Consider the following 19676-nt stretch of genomic DNA (forward strand, 5'->3'; position numbering starts at 1 on the left):
TGTTCCCTCATTTTATTGCCTCTAAACCTGGGATATTACAGATTATACGAAGAACACAATTCAGTTATCAAGAAAAAAAATATGGAGGAGGTAATTTTTATGCCTGTTGGTAGTCAGCATTATACTATTTGCTCTCCAGAGTTTTTGCTGTTATGCATGTGAAGGTTTTGCTTTGTTACTCAAGTTCGTGATGAGGATTATTTGAGGTGCAAGTGGAGATTGTTTTCTGCTAGATACTACAACATTTAGTACTGTAAGTTTCAGTGCAATTCAGTTGTCTATGCTCTTTCAAGAGGGGTGTATTGCAAAGTTGATGCTCCATTGCATGTTGAGGTTCTTTCATCCCATAGTTGTTCTACAGAGATAGTTTTTTGACCATGTCATGGATTTTCATTAACCATTTGAAGTCGGCAGTTTTTGGTGTACATGATGCCCTTCGTACCAGATGCTCTTGCCTGAGTATGTTAGCCGAGGTTTGTGCTTTCAGTTTTGTAGCACGTTATAGATTCCATGAGATGAGTTCTTCACAATGTTATGTGCACGAAGATGTTGCACTATGAGCTATGCGCTCGTTCAGGCACCACAGGAGATATGATGACTTATGTCATTTGATGTTTGAGCAGTTTCAGTTTTTCTTTGAGGTCAGTGGCACAGACTCAGACTTTTGCTGGAGTTTTACATGATACCCAGATTCATATGTATGCTTTGTTGACAGCTATGTTGTTTTCTGGACGACCCAAGATTAATTTGCTCAATGCGACTTCATGGGAAATTTATTAGTCCTATGGACGTTTCAAGGCACAAGATTTACTTGTGATGACTTTAGTTGAGGAGTTGAATGTTATCTATGACTGTTGCAAGGGATTTCGGCTCAAGGTGGAGTTTGTTGTATTGTGTTCCGAAATCTATTTACCTGTTGTACTATGGAAGGAGTCCTAACGGACTACGGCGTGCCAACCGTGCTAGACGTAGCACATCTACAACTCTATTTCATGTTCCCCAAGAAAGAGAGTTGTTTGCCCCTATATATAGTCCCAGGTAGTCATATAATAGATGAGAGAAAGTTACACATATTGATAGCACGTAGAGGATATGTCCTCTCATGTATTGTAATGCTCCTCCAATTATAGTGATACCCGCCGTGCGTTCCGTGGTTTTTTCCCGTTTGGGCTTTCCACGTAAAAATCTGTGTTCTTGTTCTTCGTTTGATCTACTTTTATTTGCGTGGTTTTTTAACATTCGCCAGCTCCGCCGTCCGCCGCGCCAGGATTCATGCTACCGACCTCACTGGCGTCTACAAGTACCCTTGCCGCCATCGATGGAACCCTAGCACCTCACTCCTCTTCTTCCTTCGCACATGGGCCGAAACCCTAGCTCGCACTAGCCTCCTTGCCCTATCGATTCCGACAATCCCGAGCTTCGCCAAGATGCCCATGAGCTCCACATCGTCTCCAGCATCATCTTCGCCGACGCATGCTTTCTGGGTTGCCCGGATTTCTTCGAATCACCTCACCACTCCGCCGCCGGCCATGGATGGTCGCCGTTGACTCCGACCGTCCCAAGCCTCGCTGTCAAGCCCTGGACCCACTAGTTAGTGACTAGGACTAGGGTTAGACAAGGTAGGAAAAGCATTTGATTATTAATTTTCAAATTCCAGAAATTAGTACAAACTTTGTAAATACGTATAAAATTGATTTCAACTCACAAAAATACAAATGATGTATCAAAATATTCAAAAAATAAAATCTAACCATTAAAAATATAATTTGAAATTTAATCAAATTGAAAAGTTAATTATTTAGTACTTGTTGTTTAAGCATTTTCTTTAATCCTAAATCCCAAGAAAAAAATCAATAATTAGTAAAATTCTAAAATAAATAATATTCATTTAGTAAATAAAGAAAACATTAAACATAATTTTATTTTATCATAATCTTATTAAGATTATAATTACTGGTATTTAAATTCTAAAATGTATTAATCCTAATTACAGTTTTAAAAAATAAAAAGTTAAACCAATTATTAACTTGTATTCAAAAGTTGTATCTTAAATTCAACTTTAATTAACAAGTTATTTCTTCAAAATACGGAGAAATAAAATGAAACCCTAATTATCTTATATATGAAACCCTAGCTCTATTTCACGTGAAACCCAAAATTGCTTTCACTTAACAATGTAATTTTAAAACCCTAGGATCCTATCAGAAAGTAACCACCCTGTTTTAGCAAATACTTATAGACCTTTACCCAAGTAAATACATGCTCATGTTCTACTATAATAATACAAAGCCCAAATGCAACTAAAGTTGTTCATTTTATGTGTTTAGGGTAATAAACCTTGTGTGATCAGCTACTACCACATAAAGGTGAACTCTGACTAATTACTTTCATGTCATCACCACTCTTCGGTGTAACACCACTATACCCAACCATAATAGCCCCATTGAAACTGGGAATGTTTTCACATAGAATTAACAACAAATGTCATCTAGTGATTCTACCACCGTATATTACGTGTTAACCATAAGATCTTCAATGGAAAGGAGAATTTAGCTATATCTTTTTTCCTTTCGCATATCAACAGACTTGATAGAGCCTAGTGAAAGGACAAGATGTCGAATAGAGGGGGTGAAGGTCTCCCGAACGCCACGAAGGCTCACCTTCTTCTCCAAGCCAATACCACAAAGGACAAAGGCCTTTCCCTTATGGCTAGCTTTTCCTCCACTCTGGAGATAGCAAACTCCAGAACCACTTTACAAGCTCCATGAAGGAGAAGCCCGTGCCTCTTCGCAATCTTCCATGAATAGGTCACCGGTGCATCAACCACCAAGCCAACTAGGAGGAAACCCCTCCAAGAGTAACAAGCCCATGGTCTCTCACTCGAAATAACCGGAATTGAGAGCTCAACACTAATGCAAGGATGCAAAAGCAAGAACACCGAAGGTGTTCAAATCCTTCACACTCAAATCCCACCAAAGAAGCAAATGCTATGGAGAAACTAGAGAGTAAGAACAATAGAAGAAATCAACAAATGACTCCAAGATCTAGATCCCAATAGTTCCCCACACAGGAGGAATGGATTGGTGGAGTTATAGATCTAGATCTCCTTTTTCAAATCCCTCAAGAATATGCAATAATCATAGGAGGGATGGAGAGGTAGCAAGCTTTTGAGGTTCAATGATGGAGTAGGGAGAGAGAGAGAGCAAATAGTGTGGTTGACCTTACCTCCTCAAGGATGAAGAAGGAATATATATAGTCCAAGAAGAAAACTAGCCGTTTGAGGGCAAAGTCGGGCAACCCGACGTACAGCTCGGCACGGCCGGGCCTGGGGCCGGGCCACCCGACATCACACCCGACAGGACGCGCCAGGGGCCGAACTGGCCGGCAGCAGTATCCTACGAGCCGGGCGAGAGGTCGGGCTGACCAGGAGGCTGGGCTGCTCCGCGCCACAGCTGGTGGGCCGAGCCAGATGCCAGCCTACCCGGCAGCAGCAAATATGCTGGCCAGGCTGGGTGCTGACTTGCTCGGCAATGGCACTCGGTCCTGTCGGGCCCTATGCCGGATTGCTCGACGACGCTCAAACGACCATTTTTCTCCGAGAATTAAAAAGCTCTTCTCACGTAATTCCCGAACTCCGATTGAGATGAAACCAATTTTGTTGGAAAGATAACTGGAAATATGAAGACTCCTCATGTCATGTTTTATATGATTTTAGAGAGGGAGCCTCACAACTTCATGAAACGATAAAGACGTCCAAACTCAAAAACACAATAGAAGATGCATACGGATTCCTTTTTGATGAATTGGGCTTGTTGAAAAGCTAGAAACAAGCTCAAGAACCTCACACGGAGAAACACCAAGAAGCAACAAGAATAGGGATGCAACCGTATGCAAATAATTGAGCTCCCTAAGACGATGTGATCAAGTTACCCAACAGAAAGCCCCTCTTGATAGTGTGGCTATCTATCCTATAACCCAGTCTCTCAATAACCATTGTGAGACCGGTAAAAATAAAACCTAGCAAGGCCATACCTTTTCCTTGCGCACCCCGCTTGATCTTGATGACAACACTTCAAGCTCCACTCAAGCCGGAATGCCTCACTTGATCATTTTTTCTTCGTGGAGACTCACGATTGCTCCCCCATACACCACTATGGGAAAGCTCCATTGAGGCATATCTTCATAAGTCCATTATCACCAAACGGATGGCAAGCTTCAAGCATTATCTTCTCGATATGCATATCTTGAACTTGCCCGTCTCAACCTTGATGACATCCATTGATGCCATCCTCACATGGGCTATATGAGATCATACTCTTGATGCATGCCTATGGCAAGATACCTAACCCACATAGACAACACAAATGCACGTATGTAGTGGGTTAGCTCATGAAGCATAATTGAAAAGGCTTACCATACCACAAGATCACATGATCCATAGTGGTACACTATTTATGCTTCATGTGTTGACCAACTTGAATTCAATCTTCACCCTTTGTCTTGGTCAACCTTGTATATCATCCAATCGATGATCTTGATGCCAATACTAAATGTATATATATATCACTCTTCATGGCATCCTCACTTGAATCCAACACATGGACTATAAGAAAAACCTATGGAACATTCCTTCATATAAATGCAATGAAAACATTAGTCCATAGAGGATTGTCATTACTTACCAAAAACACACTTAGGTGCAATGTACCCTTACACTTGGGATGGACTTAATCTCCCCATCCACTTGGATGAAGGACGCTCTACCATCTATGATGGATTTTCCATAGCATATCTTGGGTAAGCCGTATGAACGGAAGATGTCTACCGGGGATATGTGAGTGGGACAAAAGCAAGGTGGATATGCGGGGTCGCAGAGAAGGACAATGATCGGCTTGGATCTTATAATGGGTCCCACACCAAGGAGTGTGGACGAGATGAGTTGCCCGGTTGGCAACAAGGATAACGTCTCTTATGGGTAAAGTAACACACCTTTGCATAGTGTATTGAATTGTGACCTATCACTCCCTATTTCGGGAAGGAACTACGAACGCGTTAGGAAATGAACTGGATGAAGTTTTGGTCAACTTATGAAGACTGATAGACATAGTTTTTCAGAATAAAATAAACCTTTTAGAAATGATTACGAAAACTTGTATTTGCCTACGACTTTCTGGTCTATGGCCATAGATAGTGCATGATACACCTATTTCTATTATTGAACTTGATGGGTACACTTTTACTCACTCATTCCCTCTTGAACCCCTGCTTAGATTAGGTGGCATCAAAAGAGAAACTACCGTCAAGCTCGAAGACGGAGGAGAATAGTAATACAAAGAGGAGGATTCCTTTATCCCAGTACCTAAGTAGCTAGAGTTCTATAACAACCCAAGTAGCTCTAGAGCTAGAGTTAGTCACAAGTTAGTGTACGACTTGTTCTTTTGGAGCTTTATTTGCAGTTTTACAACATTGAAAGTATGAGGCTGTGTTGATGTTCTATAAGGGGTTTTGTGTAATTCTATAGACATGCCTTGGACTCGCATATGTTTCTATCGTACCACTTCGAGAGATGTAATACTAGTGGAAAAATGATTCATTGGTGTTATGTCAACAACTTGCGTGCTACAACATGAAGTGGTATACTGGGTTACCGCAGCTGGTATCAGCGCAAATGCTTAGACCTTAGGATTAAAACCCTTTAAAGGAGGCCCGTAGGTTTAGTGTCTATAGGAAGTTGTTTTAGTTAAACCAAATCTTCTTTTGAATCGAGATGGGTATTCACTTGAGAATAATCCTGACACACTTGAGTCAAATTTTCTTACCTATCTTTCTTTAGTGAAGTTAGTTAATTATATTACTTCATTCTAAATAAGTAGAACACCATTGGAGCTTAAGATAGTAGGTGGTAGTAGACCACATTTGGTATACAATACATGGTAGTCTAAAGAGAGGATACAACCATAAGGAAGATATCCTATTGGAAGATGTATACCAAGACAAGTTATGCTTAAATAAAAATCATCCAAATATGTAATAGGAAGGATACTAAGTAATTAAGATAAGTCATATAAGGTAGTGTAGACCTATGATGAGTCAATCATGGGAGCTAAGTAAGAGAGATAGGAGTAAAATATCTACTTTCATGGTAGATTTAGTAATCATGTATGATTCACTTGAGAGTCATTATGTGATATAGTATAACATGATAAAAAGATTTAGAAGGAGTGCGATGAGAAGTAAGGTGATAGAGGATAGTGTAAAGTGTCATGTTCGAAAACCCTGACAACTGTGCCAAGAATGCCACAACCATAGTCCATAGTCTGAAGAAGCCTTACTAAAGCATATTCTAGTATAGAAACCCTGGAACTACATGAGCTCTGCTATAAGAATCATGTGTTTAGATTAGCCATGTTACGATCTCGAGATATCATGTGAGGTTAGTCTTCAACAGAATGGAAGCTAACCTAGTACTTTTGAAGGAAATTAGGTCAACCAGAAACATTCTAGATCAATTTGTTCAAGTTTATCCGACTGCAAATGAGCAGATGGGGTAAAAAGTTCAAACAAATAGTAGTAAGCCATATGTACGTGCTAAGTATCACGATATAACTCTATATTACGTGGTGTTACATACTACACATCCGAGCCAGATGTTTAGGGATGTCTTACCCAACTAGTATATCCAGACTTGTAATGATGTGCAATATAAGTACAAAGATGAATCTTCTTGGATTTTATTGGAGTTCATCGTTTGCTTAGATCCATATAGGAAGTTTGAATTTGATATGCAAGTGCATTTTTCAATATCAAGTTCTTAACTTGATGTTATAGATCTAGAGGGTAATGAGATTTGGGTGAGGGAGAGACGAACTCCGAAAATTTTGAAGAAAAGATGAAGGATCATCAGAAGAAGGAAGCAAAGTTGTGGGAAAAAACACAATACTCTGAAGGAAAGACCAATTAGAACTCATGCTTATCCTCAATAAAGTTGTGGGTGATGTTGTAGTCATCAGCTCACTCCCTCATCGATGAAAAATGTTGGTCGTCCCTCGTGGGTGGCGTGTCCAACTTATTGCTCTGGGTTGCCTCTATTCTAGTTGACCGTGGTGTCGACATCAGGGGTAGGAGAAATCCCATTCCTTTGTGATCGATGGTGGTGCCTAGAGACGATGTCACCTTCTTAGAGGCATCTTCTAGGCCATACTTGTCATGCCCTCCCTCGAGCATCAAGGAAAATTCTAGATCTAGCTTGCCGGATTAAGCAGTGGTCGTGATACACAACGTCGTCCCCTCCTTGGAGGTGTTGTCTGGATTGCTCGAGGAGTCTCAAGATGGAACCTAGAGTCCATGTTGGTCACTTCTTAGAGTGGACATCCACGGTGTGAGATCGCACTTGTGTTGACATTTCTTTAACAATGCTTTCGTCAGGTCCAATTTTGTCCCATAGTATAATCATCGGCTCCTTCTAGACACTATGGATGGGTTGCACGTCGACGTATGTCATCCAGGCCCGGCCCATAGGCAGGCAGAGGTGCGCCTGCTATGGGACCTAGGAAGGCAGGCCCTAGGCCCTAGCACAACCAGTAGCTTTCTATTGTTTATAGCTACAAATATACTTTTGATCAAACATGCTCTTTATCTTTTGAAAAAATTGTTCATTCATTATATAATTTTTTCATGCTTTTAGTTCAGATTGGGGATTTCAATTTTGGTCTAAATGCATTTTTTGGGTCTAAATGCAAAGAATACCCGTATCGAAGGCTACTGGTAAGCCTTGTTAACAACTCATTAAGATGTCGGGATCAAGCCAACAAAGCGTAGTAGCTCCCACGCTACAACAATTCAGGTATTTTCACTATTCTTATACACTGACCAGATCGGTCGTTACCGCACGCTGCACACCCGTTTACGCATGGTATGGACTGGCCTAGTCAGCCCTTTTTCTCTTTCCTATTTCCAATCTTTTGTTTTTTATTTTCTCTTTATTTTTCCTTTCTTATTTTTTAGATACATAAATTATTAAGATTTTTTAAAATGTTTATTTTAAAAAATTGTTGATATTTTCAAAATTGTTGATATTTAAAAATATATTTGGATTTTAGAAAATATTAAAAAAATTAAAATGTTGAAATCTCAAAAAATATTTAATTTAAAAATGTTCAGATTAAAAAATAATCAATATCAAAAAATGTTCACTCTAAAAAAAATTCAAATTTAAAAATGGTCTAAGTTCAAATTTAAAAATATTCACATTTTGAAAATGTTCATTTTGTGCAAAAATGTTCATTTATTTTTGAAAAGATTTAAAAAAGAAAAAGAAATTAAAAATAGGAGATGAAAAAAAACTACCTATCTTGTTGGGCAGCTGTCGTTGCCTATTCGATGGTACCCCGGAGGAGGTGTCCTCACGAGGGGGAGAAGAAGTATAAGCCATCGGGCGGAGAGTCCTCGGGACGGTGGTACGCGATTTACCTAGCTTCGTAACACCTTCACGATAACAGGGCCTACTGCTGCTTGTCTGGAATTATCTGGGCGCTTTCGTGTTCTTACAATGAGTTGTTGTTGTCCCTCTAGGGCTCCCGGGATCTAGCTTATAAAGGCACCAGGATCTAGGGTTTACACGGAGAGTCCTAGCTGGAATACAAGATGCCTAACTAAGGAATATTACATTGTCGTGCACATCAAGGATCCACATTTCCTTATAGGCCGTATTGGATCCGGATACTTTGTGGGCCTTCACAGATCTGACTACCTGCATAGGTCGGTTGAGATCCGGCTCCTGTTCCTGGGCTGGACTTCATCCATCTTCTATCAAGAGCAACTGGACCGCCCGATGGGCCATATGCCACCATCACCATCTGTGGGCCACCCGGGCTTGCCGGATGTAGACCATGTTGTTGATATACCCATAAAGTATACCCACAACAGTAGCCCCCGAAGTTCTTCAAGATTCTTCATTCATCCTCCTATCATTTTCCGGATCCGAAGAGAATCTCGAAGATCTTCCAAATCTTCATTGTTTCCGACTTCATTCAACCGGAAATCATTCGTATTCTTGTAACGGTAACTTAGCAGATTTTTTGCCCACGTCGCATATAACTTCCCCTGTCCTGCGCTAAATTTTCGGATCTGCAGATCTCTAGCCGGAAACTTCGGAGGCGTGCATTTGGGTCACCACTGCGTCCATTTCACCGCTTTTGACCTAAGACACGTGGCGTTCATCCAACGGTGCGACCATTCCGCTCCCACCGTAGGATCCGACTCACGAATCTCCGCGTGGGGCGTATAAATACCCCATTCTCACGGTCAGTTTCATTCTTTCACCGCTCCTCACCACTTCGTCTTCTTCCTCGCGATAGCACCGCCCGTTAGATCTCACTCCGGCGAGCTTCCTCCCGGAAAGCTTCAAGCGCCGCCGCTCCAAGGCCTTCCTCGACCCGAGCTGCCCACATTTGATCGGGATTTCGCCTCCGCCGCCGATTCGTGGTCTTGCCGAAGGCCTGCGCGTTGAGCCTGCGAGCTTCTCCTTCACCGGCGTCACGGGGAACCACCACGCCATTGTCGGTAAGTCCACCGGACTTGTAGAAGATAGACTTAGCAGGATCCGGCTTCTTAAGTTTTTTACCATATGCATGCAGCCGGAAACATGTCCACTAGCTCACCTAAGTTCACTGATGGCTCTCCGAATAGCCCATCGCCAAACTCAACAGAACCAACCTTTGTTGAGCCTTTAGCATTCCTTCCACCCAATATTTCCGATATTAGGCTAGCTCAACCTTACTCCGCCTCTTCCAACAATATTCTTGGTCGAATCCCAACACTTGAAGAGTTCCAGGCGGAATTAGAAGGGCAAGCTAGGATGGCAGCTAAAGTACAGGAAGTAGAGCAGAAGAAGGGATCGAAGGCACGGAACCGTGAAGGGGAGAAGGGTCAATGGTGGCCCAGTGAAGTTACGGAGTCGGAACTCAGAGCCTTCGCAAAGGAAGGATTCATTGCTCCGGATACCTGGAGTTTCAACAAAGACTCCAGCACTCCGACCCCGGATCCTGACAAACATGTCTTCACCAAAGCTTGGGTGAAGCGTGGTCTTTCTTTTCCTCCTTACGAATTCTTCTTGTCGGTGCTCATCACATATGGCCTCCAACCCACAACATATGTGATACATCTCCAACGTATCGATAATTTCTTATGTTCCATGCCACTTTATTGATGATACCTACATGTTTTATGCATACTTTATGTCATATTTATGCATTTTCCGGCACTAACCTATTAACGAGATGCCGAAGAGCCGATTCTTGTTTTTACTTGCTGTTTTTGGTTTTAGAAATCCTAGTAAGGAAATATTCTCGGAATTGGACGAAATCAACGCCCAGGATCTTATTTTTCCATGAAGCTTCCAGAACACCGGGAAGGAAACGAAGTGGGGCGACGAGGCGGCCAGACGCTAGGGCAGCGCGACCCATGCCCTGGCCGCGCCGGCCTAGTGTGTGGGCCCCTCACGTCGCCCCTAAACCTACCTCTCCGACTATAAGAAGCCTTCGTCGATAATAGTTCCAGTACCGAGAGCCACGATACGGAAAACCTTCCAGAGACACCGCCGCCGCCAATCCCATCTCGGGGGATTCAGAAGATCACCTCCGGCACCCTGCCGGAGAGGGGAATCATCTCCCGGAGGACTCTTCACAACCATGGTCGCCTCCGGAGTGATGAGTGAGTAGTTCACCCCTGGACTATGGGTCCATAGCAGTAGCTAGATGGTCGTCTTCTCCTAATTATGCTTCATTGTTGGATCTTGTGAGCTGCCTAACATGATCAAGATCATCTATCTGTAATGCTATATGTTGTGTTTGTTGGGATCCGATGAATAGAGAATACTATGCTATGTTGATTATCAATCTATTATCTATGTGTTGTTTATGATCTTGCATGCTCTCCGTTATTAGTAGAGGCTCTGGCCAAGTTTTTGCTCTTAACTCCAAGAGGGAGTATTTATGCTCGATAGTGGGTTCATGCCTCCATTAAATCTAGGACAAAGGATGTAAAGTTCTAAGGTTGTGGATGTGCTGTTGCCACTAGGTATAAAACATCGATGCTATGTCTAAGGATGTAGTTGTTGATTACATTACGCACCATACTTAATGCAATTGTCTGTTGTTTGCAACTTAATACTGGAAGGGGTTCGGATGATAACCTGAAGGTGGACTTTTTAGGCATAGATGCATGCTGGATAGCGGTCTATGTACTTTGTCGTAATGCCCAATTAAATCTCACTATACTCATCATATCATGTATGTGCATGGTCATGCCCTCTTTATTTGTCGATTGCCCAACTGTAATTTGTTCACCCAACATGCTTATTCTTATCGGAGAGACGCCTCTAGTGAACTGTGGACCCCAGTCCATTCTTTTAATCGAATACAATCTACTGCAATACTGCTTCATCGTTTTCTGCAAACAATCATCATCCACACTATACATCTAATCCTTTGTTACAGCAAGCCGGTGAGATTGACAACCTTACTGTCACGTTGGGGCAAAGTAATTTGGTTGTGTTGTGCAGGTTCCACGTTGGCGCCGGAATCCCTGGTGTTGCGCCGCACTACACTTCGCCACCATCAACCTTCAACGTGCTTCTTGACTCCTACTGGTTCGATAAACCTTGGTTTCTAACTGAGGGAAACTTACTGCTGTACGCATCACACCTTCCACTTGGGGTTCCCAACGGTCGCGTGCTGTACGCGTGTCAATATGTCCAAATTCCTTTCTCCTCCTCTCCAACTTCGCAACTCTCTGCGAGGGTTATCTCGAAGTCCGTCTGGATATCCGCCTCTGGCAGTTCTTTTATAGAGTCAAGAAGGAGACCAAGGATAAGGCCATGGTAAACTGCGACATCATGAATTCCGTGCTCCGCACCAAGAGGGTTTTTCCGGCTCTTGCCTCCCATGAGTCCGTCCAGTACTGGAACGCCGGATGGTTCTACGCGAAAAATATCTCAGTTCCGGGCGTCCACGATGGTCTCCCTGCATTCGCCAACAAACCTCCAGAAGAGCTCGCCAGCTGGAGCTTCATCGCCACCCTCGCCCAGTATCCGGAGCGGGACATGATGGCCCGGAGGATCTCCTGGCTGGTCCATAACGGTTTATCCGGAATGGACCTGACCTTGAGCTGGTTCACTCGTCGGATTCAGCCGCTCAAGTACACTAAGCGGCTAATCTGCGAATACTCCGGAGTTGATGATTAGCTACGGGTGACCAAACATAACCTGCCGATGGATTCTCTGAATAAGAGGATCCGGACACTCATGAAGATCGCTCGGGGCCAGGAGGTCTCGGAAATCAACAAGGACATGTACATCAACAACAAGTGCCCTCCGGTGCGTTTTCTCACTTAATCATTTTGCCTCTCATATTTGAAATGTTCTAACTTCTTCAACGTTTCCTCTTTCACCTCAATTCTTTGGCGGAGGATGGTTTCAGAGACGTATTCCGCCTACCCACTGATGTCGGAAGGGCGGAAGAGGATCCAGAGGACGAAGATGAGGGGGAAGAAAAAATTCCCAACAAAGCTGCCCCTCATGCTCCAAAATGTCCCTGCTCCAAGGTTTCCGGTATTGATGCCGGAACCAACGGCGAGGCCTCCGCAAAAAAGGCAAGGACCAAAGCTCCTCCACGCCTCGACTCCAAGAAGGTGCAGCGCGACCGCATCAAGCTGCTGGCCACAGCCGGAAGAGGGTTTGGCCCGCAGCTTCCCGGAGATACGTAAGTGTCTTGAAATACAAATTACTAGTTGTGAAGCTAAAACTTATTGCATATGTCTTTTCTTTACTTGGTGCAGGAACTAGAAGATCACCGCTTCACGGGTTAGCACCCAGAAGCACATCACCAGTTTCCTTAAGACGTCTCCGGCCGTTGGCCCCACCACTCCAGCTCCGCCAAGTACCTCCCACCCAGCTCTCCAAGCTACTCCGCCTGAGGCTCATGCCACCCCTGATCCCGCAGCCGAAACTCAAGTGGAAATAATTCCAGTGAGCAGCGGGAAAAGAGGCGGAAGCTGCTCTGTGATACGTCTCAAACGTATCTATAATTTCTTATGTTCCATGCTACTTTTATGATGATACTCACATGTTTTATACACACTTTATGTCATTTATACGCATTTTCCGGCACTAACCTATTGACGAGATGCCGAAGAGCCAGTTGCTGTTTTCTGCTGTTTTTGGTTTCAGAAATCATACAAAGGAAATATTATCGGAATTGGACGAAATCAACGCCCAGGGTCTTATTTTTCCACGAAGCTTCCAGAAGACCGAAGGGGATATGAAGTGGGGCCACGAGGGCCCGTAACTATAGGGCGGCGCGGCCAGCATGGGGCCCGCGCCGACCTATGGTGTGGGGCCCCCGCGCCGCCTCCGACTCTGCCCTTCCGCCTACTTATAGCCTTCGTCGCGAAAACCCCAGTACCGAGAGCCACGATACGGAAAACCTTCCAGAGACGCCGCCGCCGCCAATCCCATCTCGGGGGATTCAGGAGATCGCCTCCGGCACCCTGCCGGAGAGGGGAATCATCTCCTGGAGGACTCTACATCACCATGATCGCCTCCGGATTGATGTGTGAGTAGTTCACCCCTGGACTATGGGTCCATAGCAGTAGCTAGATGGTTGTCTTCTCCTCATTGTGCTATCATGTTAGATCTTGTGAGCTGCTGATGTCTACTTTCCCCCTCCTTTCCTGTAGACAGTGTTGGGCCTCCAAGAGCAGAGGTTTGTAGAACAGCAGCAAGTTTTCCCTTAAGTGGATCACCCAAGGTTTATCGAACTCAGGGAGGAAGAGGTCAAAGATATCCCTCTCATGCAACCCTGCAACCACAAAGCAAGAAGTCTCTTGTGTCCCCAACACACCTAATAGGTGCACTAGTTCGGCGAAGAGATAGTGAAATACAGGTGGTATGAATATATATGAGCAGTAGCAACGGTGCAGTAAAATTGCTTCTTGGCGTGTAGTTGATGGTGGTAGTATTGCAGCAGAGTAACGCAAAGAAACAAGAAACAAGCAGTAGTAACTCAACAGTATTTAGGAACAAGGCCTAGGGATTATACTTTCACTAGTGGACACTCTCAACATTGATCACATAACAGAATAGATAAATGCATACTCTACACTCTTGTTGGATGATGAACGCATTGCGTAGGATTACACGAACCCTCAATGCCGGAGTTAACAAGCTCCACAATTAATGTTCATATTTTAGTAACCTTTAGTGTAAGATAGATCAACAGATTAAACCAAGTACTAACATAGCATGCACACTGTCACCTTCATGCATATGTAGGAGGAATAGATCACATCAATATTATCATAGCAATAGTTAACTTCGCAATCTACAAGAGATCATGATCATAGCATAAACCAAGTACTAACACGGTGCACACACTGTCACCTTTACACACGTGCAGGAGGAATAAAACTACTTTAATAACATTGCTAGAGTAGCACATAGATAAATTGTGATACAAACTCATATGAATCTCAATCATGTAAAGCAGCTCATGAGATTATTGTATTGAGGTACATGGGAGAGAGATGAACCACATAGCTACAGCGGAGCCCTCAGCCTCGGAGGTGGATTACTCCCTCCTCATGGGAGCAGCAGCGGTGATGAAGATGGCGGTGAAGATGGCAGCGGTGTCGATGGAGAAGCCTTCCGGGGGCACTTCCCCGTTCCGGCAGCGTGCCGGAACAGAGACTCCTGTCCCCCAGATCTTGGCCTCGCGATGGCGGCGGCTCTGGAAGGTTTCTGTGGTTTTCGTCGAACGCATCAGGGTTTTCGATCCAGGGGCTTTATATAGGCGAAGAAGCGGCGCAGGAGGGCTTCTGGGAGGCCCACACCATAGGGCGGCGCGGCCCCCCCTCTGGCCGCCCAGGGTGTGGTGTGGGGCCCCCAGGGCTCTCCTCTGGCGGCTCTCGGGTGTTCTGGATGGTTCCGGGAAAAATAGGAACCTGGGCGTTGATTTCGTCCGATTCCGAGAATATTTCGTTACTAGGATTTCTGAAACCAAAAACAGCAGAAAACAGGAACTGGCACTTCGGCATCTTGTTAATAGGTTAGTTCCAGAAAATGCACGAATATGACATAAAGTGTGCATAAAACATGTAGATAACATCAATAATGTGGCATGGAACATAAGAAATTATCGATACGTTGGAGACGTATCAGCATCCCCAAGCTTAGTTCTGCTCGTCCCGAGCAGGTAAAACGATAACAAAGATAATTTCTGGAGTGACATGCCATCATAATCTTGATCATACTATTTGTAAAGCATATGTAGTGAATGCAGCAATCCAAACAATGGTAATGACATGAGTAAACAACTGAATCATAAAGCAAAGACTTTTCATGAATAGCACTTCAAGACAAGCATCAATAAGTCTTGCATAAGAGTTAACTCATAAAGCAATAATTCAAAGTAAAGGCATTGAAGCAACACAAAAGAAGATTAAGTTTCAGCGGTTGCTTTCAACTTGTGACATGTATATCTCATGGATATTGTCAACATAGAGTAACATAATAAGTGCAATAAGCAAGTATGTAGGAATCAATGCACAGTTCACACAAGTGTTTGCTTCTTGAGGTGGAGAGAAATAGGTGAACTGACTCAACATTGAAAAGTAGAAGAATGATCCTTCAAAGAGGAAAGCATCGATTGCTATATTTGTGCTAGAGCTTTTATTTTGAAAACATGAAACAATTTTGTCAACGGTAGTAATAAAGCATATGTATCATGTAAATTATATCTTATAAGTTGCAAGCCTCATGCATAGTGTACTAATAGTGCCCGCACCTTGTCCTAATTAGCTTGGACTACCGGATCATCACAATGCACATGTTTTTACCAAGTGTCACAAAGGGGTACCTCTATGCCGCCTGTACAAAGGTCTAAGGAGAAAGCTCGCATTGGATTTCTCGCTATTGATTATTCTCAACTTAGACATCCATACCGTGACAACATAGACAACAGATAATGGACTCCTCTTTTATGCATAAGCATGTAACAACAATTAATAATTTTCTCATTTGAGATTGAGGATATATGTCCAAAACTGAAACTTTCACCATGGATCATGGCTTTAGTTAGCGGCCCAATGTTCTTCTCTAACAATATGCATGCTTAACCATAAGGTGGTAGATCTCTCTTACTTCAGACAAGACGGACATGCATAGCAACTCACATGAAATTCAACAATGAATAGTTGATGGCGTCCCCAGTGAACATGGTTATCGCACAACAAGCAACTTAATAAGAGATAAAGTGCATAATTACATATTCAATACCACAATAGTTTTTAAGCTATTTGTCCCATGAGCTATATATTGCAAAGGTGAATGATGGAATTTTAAAGGTAGCACTCAAGCAATATACTTTGGAATGGCGGAAAATACCATGTAGTAGGTAGGTATGGTGGACACAAATGGCATAGTGGTTGGCTCAAGTATTTTGGATGCATGAGAAGTATTCCCTCTCGATACAAGGTTTAGGCTAGCAAGGTTTATTTGAAACAAATACAAGGATGAACCGGTGTAGCAAAACTCACATAAAAGACATATTGAAAACATTATAAGACTCTACACCGTCTTCCTTGTTGTTCAAACTCAATACTAGAAATTATCTAGACCTTAGAGAAACTAAATATGCAAACCAAATTTTAGCATGCTCTATGTATTTCTTCATTAATGGGTGCAAAGCATATGATGCAAGAGCTTAAACATGAGCACAACAATTGCCAAGTATCACATTACCCAAGACATTATAGCAATTTACTACATGTATCATTTTCCAATTCCAACCATATAACAATTTAACGAAGAAGAAAACTTCGCCATGAATATTATGAGCTAAGAACACATGTGTTCATATGAACCAGCGGAGCGTGTCTCTCTCCCATAAAGTGAATGCTAGGATCCATTTTATTCAAACAAAACAAAAAAAAACAAACCGACGCTCCAAGAAAAAGCATATAAGATGTGATGGAATAAAAATATAGTTTCAGGGGAGGAACCTGATAATGTTGTCGATGAAGAAGGGGATGCCTTGGGCATCCCCAAGCTTAGACGCTTGAGTCTTCTTGATATATGCAGGGGTGAACCACCGGGGCATCCCCAAGCTTAGAGCTTTCACTCTCCTTGATCATGTTGTATCATCTCCCTCTCTTGATCCTTGAAAACTTCCTCCACACCAAACTCGAAACAACTCATTAGAGGGTTAGTGCACAATAAAAATTAACATATTCAGAGGTGACACAATCATTCTTAACACTTCTGGACATTGCATAATGCTACTGGACATTAGTGGATCAAAGAAATTCATCCAACATAGCAAAAGAGGCAATGCGAAATAAAAGGCAGAATCTGTCAAAACAGAACAGTTCGTATTGACGAATTTTAAAATGGCACCAGACTTGCTCAAATGAAAATGCTCAAATTGAATGAAAGTTGCGTACATATCTGAGGATAATGCACGTAAATTGGCTTAATTTTCTGAGCTACCTACAGGGAGGTGGACCCAGATTCGTGACAGCAAAGAAATCTGGAACTGTGCAGTAATCCAAATCTAGTACTTACTTTTCTATCAACGGCTTTACTTGGCACAACAAAACACAAAACTAAGATAAGGAGAGGTTGCTACAGTAGTAAACAACTTCCAAGACACAAATATAAAACAAAGTACTGTAGCAAAATAACACATGGGTTATCTCCCAAGAAGTTCTTTCTTTATAGCCATTAAGATGGGCTCAGCAGTTTTAATGATGCACTCGCAAGAAATAGTATTTGAAGCAAAAAGAGAGCATCCAGAGGCAAATTCAAAACTCATTTAAGTCTAACATGCTTCCTATGCATAGGAATCTTGTAAATAAACAAGTTCATTAAGAGCAAAGTAACAAGCATATGAAGATAAAACAAGTGTAGTTTCAAAAATTTCAGCACATAGAGAGGTGTTTTAGTAACATGAAAATTTCTACAACCATATTTTCCTCTCTCATAATAACTTTCAGTAGCAACATTAGCAAACTCAACAATATAACTATCACATAAAGCATTCTTATCATGAGTCTCATGCATAAAATTATTACTCTCCACATAGGCATAATCAATTTTATTAGTTGTAGTGGGAGCAAATTCAACAAAGTAGCTATCATTATTATTCTCATCAAGTGTAGGAGGCATAGTATAATCACAACAAAATTTACTCTCCATAGTAGGTGGCACCAAAAGACCACTATCATTATAATCATCATAAATAGGAGGCAAAGTATCATCAAAGAAAATTTTCTCCTCAATGCTTGGGGGACTAAAAATATCGTGCTCATCAAAACCAGCTTCCCCAAGCTTAGAATTCTCCATATCATTAGCAACAATGGTATTCAAAGTGTTCATACTAACATGTTCCATGGGTTTTTTAATTTTCGGATTAAACCATTCATGTCTAGACTCAGGAAATAGTACAAAGAGCTCACAGATGTTTTCCATTATGCCTAACTAGTGTAAACAAGAAACAAAAAGTTGCAATTGCAGGATCTAAAGGAAATAGCTTTGAGTACTTATGACGCCGGGAAATAGCTTGGTAGCCGAGGTCCGGAGTGTGAGTACCTTTTACCTTTCCTCCCCGGCAACGGCGCCAGAAAATAGCTTGATGTCTACTTTCCCCCTCCTTTCCTGTAGACAGTGTTGGGCCTCCAAGAGCAGAGGTTTGTAGAACAGCAGCAAGTTTTCCCTTAAGTGGATCACCCAAGGTTTATCGAACTCAGGGAGGAAGAGGTCAAAGATATCCCTCTCATGCAACCCTGCAACCACAAAGCAAGAAGTCTCTTGTGTCCCCAACACACCTAATAGGTGCACTAGTTTGGCGAAGAGATAGTGAAATACAGGTGGTATGAATATATATGAGCAGTAGCAACGGTGCCAGAAAATAGCTTGCTGGCGTGTAGTTGATGGTGGTAGTATTGCAGCAGTAGTAACGATGAAAACAGTAAACAAGCAGTAGTAACTCAACAGTATTTAGGAACAAGGCCTAGGGATTATACTTTCACTAGTGGACACTCTCAACATTGATCACATAACAGAATAGATAAATGCATACTCTACACTCTTGTTGGATGATGAACGCATTGCGTAGGATTACACGAACCCTCAATGCCGGAGTTAACAAGCTCCACAATTAATGTTCATATTTTAGTAACCTTTAGTGTAAGATAGATCAACAGATTAAACCAAGTACTAACATAGCATGCACACTGTCACCTTCATGCATATGTAGGAGGAATAGATCACATCAATATTATCATAGCAATAGTTAACTTCGCAATCTACAAGAGATCATGATCATAGCATAAACCAAGTACTAACACGGTGCACACACTGTCACCTTTACACACGTGCAGGAGGAATAAAACTACTTTAATAACATTGCTAGAGTAGCACATAGATAAATTGTGATACAAACTCATATGAATCTCAATCATGTAAAGCAGCTCATGAGATTATTGTATTGAGGTACATGGGAGAGAGATGAACCACATAGCTACAGCGGAGCCCTCAGCCTCGGAGGTGGATTACTCCCTCCTCATGGGAGCAGCAGCGGTGATGAAGATGGCGGTGAAGATGGCAGCGGTGTCGATGGAGA

The sequence above is a fragment of the Lolium perenne genome, chromosome 4 (assembly GCF_019359855.2).
Source record: "Lolium perenne isolate Kyuss_39 chromosome 4, Kyuss_2.0, whole genome shotgun sequence".
Taxonomy (NCBI): domain Eukaryota; kingdom Viridiplantae; phylum Streptophyta; class Magnoliopsida; order Poales; family Poaceae; genus Lolium; species Lolium perenne.